Consider the following 4,866-nt stretch of genomic DNA (forward strand, 5'->3'; position numbering starts at 1 on the left):
CAATTGAACCAAAATTATAACACTGTCTGATATGGTTCTAAATGTATGTCAATGAAATATTTAAAACAATGCTGATGGAAGAAATCAATGATCTAAAGAACAGGAGAGATATACTGTGTTTAAGGATAAAAAGACTTTACATAGTAAAAATATTAGTTTTCCACAAATTTATATGCAAGTGTAATGCAATTCCTATTAAAATCCTTGCTCATTTTTCGTAGATATAGACAAGATTATTCAAAAAATAATATGAAAAGGCTAAAGAAGTGGAATAGTTAAAAAGAAATTGCAAAAGAAAAATAATGGAAGAGTAAAGAGTCTACCTGATTTTAAGACTTTTTGTCTGGCTGCAGTAGTCAAGACTGTGTGATACTAATGGAGCAATCTACACACAGATCAATAGAACAGAAGAGAGAAACCATAAAGAGATCAACACAAATATGTCCAATTGAATTTTGACAAAGAAGCAACAACCAATGGAGTCTTTTCAACAAAAGGTGCCAGAACAACTGGACATTCATAGGCAAAAATAATAGTAATCTTGTTGTAAACCTTATACCTCACACTTACACAAATTTGCGTAACCTTGCACCTTACACAGATTAACTCAAAATGCATCACAGACTTAAAGGTAAATTGTACAAGTATAAAATTTGGGGGAAAAAATTACAGGAGAAAATATTTGGGCTCCAGGTCTTGGCAAAGTGTTTTTAGACTTGACAACAAAGCATATATATAAAGAGAAATATTAATAAATTAGACCATGAAAGTTAAAAACTTTTGCTCTGAGAAAAAACTATATTAAGAGAGTGAAAAGACAAACTACACACAGCAAGTAGGTATTTGTAAACCACATATCAGACAAACAACTAGTATCTATAATAGTATATATATAAAGAACTATCAAAACTCAATAGTAAAAAAAGCTAAAATCAAACAATACAACTAGAAAATAGGCACAAATGAGTGAACAAATAGTTCACCAAAGAAAGTAAATAGATAGCACATAAGCATATGAAATTATGTCCAATATAATTAGCTATAGGGGACATGCAAATTAAAACAACAAGACATTATTACATGCCTATCAGAGTGGCTGACATCGAAACAGAAAGTGATAGCAGTAAATACTGGCAAGGATAACAAGATACTCGATCACTCACATGCTGCTGGTGGAGTTATGAAACGGTGTAGTCACTCTACAAAACAATTTGACAGTTTCTTTAAAAAAACTAAACATGCAACTGTTATACAACCCAGGAATTTCAGCCACATGCATTTATAACAGAGAAATGAAAACTTATGTTCATGCAAAACCTTTATACAACTGTTCATAGTAGCTTGTTTGTAATAGCCAAAACTTGGAAACAACTCAGATGTCCTTTCACTGGGTGCATAATAATTAAAAGAACTGATGCACACCTATCATACACTGCTATTAAGCAATAAAAAGGAACAAATTATTGATAAACACAATAACCTGTAGGAATCTCCAGAAAATTATCCTGAGTAAAAAAGCCAATCCTAGACATAGACAATGTGGTACATTTACACCATGGAATACTATGCAGACATTAAAAAGAACGAAACCATGTCTTTGCAGCAACACAGATGGAGCTGGAGGCCATAATCCTAAGTGAACTAATTTAGAAACATAAAATCAAATATCACATGTTCTCACTTATAAGTGGGAGCTGAACAATGGGTGCGCATGAACATAAAGATAAAAATAATAGACACTGGGGCTTCCAAAATGGGAGATGGTGGGAAGAGGACAAAGGTTGAAAAATTATCTTTTGGGTACAATGTTCAGTATTGGGGTGATAGGTATACTAGAAGCCCAATCTCCACCAGTATGCAATATACACATTGATATGATTTGGCTGTGTCCCCACCAAATCTCATATTCAATTGTAATCCCCATAATCCCCACGTGCCTAGGGAGAGACCTGGTGGGAAGTGATTGGATCATGAGGGTGGTTTTTCCCCATGCTGTTCTCATGATAGTGAGTTCTTATGAGATCTTGTGGTTTTATAAGGTGCTCTTCCCCCTTCACTCCTCACTCTTCTCTCTCCTGCAGCCATGTGAAGAAGACCCGTACTCTCCTTTTGCCTTCCACCATGATTGTAAGTTTCCTGAGGCCTCCCCAGCCGTGTGGAACTGTGAGGCAATTAAACCTCTTTCCTTTATAAATTACCCAGTCTTGGGCAGTTCTTTATAGCAGTGTGTGAACAAATTAATACATCCATGTAACAACACACAAAAAAAGAAATAAAATGGGTATTTTAAAATAATTTTAAAAAGAAAAAGTCAATATCAAAAGTTTATATACTCTATGATGCCAGTTATAAAACATTCTTAAAATGACAAAGTTATAGAAATGGAGAATGGATTAGTTGTTATTAGGGATTAAGAAGGAAGTGGGGGCAAGAGGGAAGTGGGGACAGGTGGGAAGTGGGTATGGCCACAAAACTGCAACACAAGGGATCTTTGTGGTACTGGAGATGTTCTTTACCTTGGCTGTAACAATGTCAATGTACTGGTTTTTATATTGCAGTATAGTTTTGCAAAATGTTAACATTAGAGAAACTGAAAAATGAGTGCATGGATTCATTGCACGTAAATGTACAAGTATTTCAAAATAAAAAGTTTACTTAAAAAATACATATATGTAAAACTTTCCATAATAAACCCTGATAACAATCTCTAACAAAAAGCAATGAATAAGAAAATTCATTCATGAATATAAATACAATCCTAGGTTAAAATACCATCAAATCTAATTCAAAAGAACATTAAGGTAATTCTTTCTCATCTTAGCAAAGGATTTATTTTATGACTATGAAGAGTTTGATATTAGGATATGTAGTAAGCAGGATCATAATATTAATAAGCTTTAAAATGTTATTATCCCAGCAGTTTCCAAATAGGCATTCAACAAAATCTAACATCTATTACTTATTAAAAAAAAAAAAGTATGGCAGAGACTGTTACTATTCATCAAACATTTATTTGCTCCATAATCTTTCTCAGTCCCTTGAATCTAAGTGGTCTAGGGATATGACTAATTCTTACCAATTAAACACTGGAAGAAAGAAGAACAGGTGTGCTCTCTCCACATGCAATCTCATGCAGGTGGCTGAAAGAAAAAAAGAGCTGGTGGAGTTAGAATTTGGAAGCAGGCTGGGCCCCTGGGACACTGTTTGGGAAGAAACTATTACATACTATGACATGAGCAAGGGATAAACCTTTGTTGTATTAAACCATAGAGATTTCACAGTGCTTTTGTTATTGCAGCATAGCCTTGTGTTACCCGCAACTAATATAACTGATACAACTCTTCTGAATCAAAAGACAGAATCACATTTAATATTTTCCAAACCAAAATTCCATAGAATGATTGCTCTGAGATCTTTTGGAAAAATGGTGCCCTGCATACCTGATCTCTCTTTTAATCATTTTCAGCACACATTTTCATATTAAAGGCTCTGAGAAGTCCTGTAGAAAAATTTGTATCTTTGTTGAATTCAACATTTCACAAACTTATTTCACAATTTCATCTTTTAAATAGTGAAACACCTATTGACCAATGAAATTGTATTCTATAGCGCAAATTGAAGAAAATAAGGCACTTGTGCTCGTTTTGACAGCATATATACTAAAATTAGAATGATACAGAGAAGATTCGCATGTCCCCTGTGCAAGGTTGATATACAAATTTGTGAAACATTCCATATTTTTTTTAATGAAAAAAGAAGAAAGGGTTTTTTTTTTTAAAAAAGAGAACATACAGCACTGGAAGCATTTTTATGAGATTCAAAAACAGACCAAAATAGCCACAGTTTTTGCTGACTAAAGTTTATATTCAAAGACTTTTTATCATAGTTTTATTTATAGTATAAAACAAACAATAGATAAATGCATATCTCTAGGCAGAGATATATTTAAGCAATAAATATAAAATGAATTAATAGCGTTTTAAAATAGCATTGAATTCCTGAAAAATTCATATATTGCTGGATTAAGAAAGTGGGATATAAAATTATACATATAGTATAGGGCAGGTCAACATACACATATACTCACACCCAGACAAAGAAATACACCAAAATATTAATAGTAGTTATCTCTGGAGGCCAGAATCAGAGGTAATATTTCATTTTATTCTTCATACTTTTTAATATTTTAATCAGAAATATTAAACATTATTTTTAAAAGAAATATAGAAAAAGAATAGTTTCTTACAAAATGTCTGCTTTGTCTTTCAGCTAGCACCTTATTATTAAAATGCTGATTGAGGAGTAATAATCTCTTTCAGCAAGTAACATCTCATATTCATGCAAAAATAATCTTAATACTATTTTTAATAAGAAAAATGTGCTCAAGTTGAACAGTTTTTATCAAATACTTGATGTGAGTATGTAAAGGAGAACTTGACTTCGTAAAAACTGTACTGTAAAACAAAATGTTACAATCGCTGATGATAAGATTTGGATAGGAAAAGAGAGTCTGGGGGCTGGCAGCCAGAAGAGTGGCCTGAAGCTCCAGGGAGTTCATCCCTAGAGTGTGGCCTAGAGGCAGGTAGCAATGTGGTCCAATAGAGTCCCACCATCACCACCACCATCACCGCCACCATCAATAACATACACACAGACGCATGCACACACACCTTCACACTTCACAATGCAAGTTTCTTGAAAGGCCCTTTTCTTTTTTTATTCTATGCCTTCCTTAAAGTTTGCAGCTGCCCATTTCCTCCTTCCAGGATTTTCTCTATCTAAAATTCCTCTGTTAAAATAAATATCTGAGAGAGCTTTCACTGCATCATTTCCAAGACAAATTTATGGCCAGTAGTAGAATCACTA

The 4,866-nt window shown here is 33.4% G+C and overlaps 1 non-coding gene across 1 annotated transcript; it reads left to right on the top strand.

The window, feature by feature from the left end:
• The first annotated feature begins 3,635 nt into the window (after positions 1-3,635).
• LOC115933937 (U6 spliceosomal RNA) lies at positions 3,636-3,742 on the top strand. The gene has a single exon (XR_004069763.1). It is a non-coding gene; the product is annotated as a U6 spliceosomal RNA (small nuclear RNA).
• Positions 3,743-4,866: the final 1,124 nt, after the last annotated feature.

Source organism: Gorilla gorilla, chromosome 11 (genome assembly GCF_029281585.2).
Source record: "Gorilla gorilla gorilla isolate KB3781 chromosome 11, NHGRI_mGorGor1-v2.1_pri, whole genome shotgun sequence".
Taxonomy (NCBI): Eukaryota; Metazoa; Chordata; class Mammalia; order Primates; family Hominidae; genus Gorilla; species Gorilla gorilla.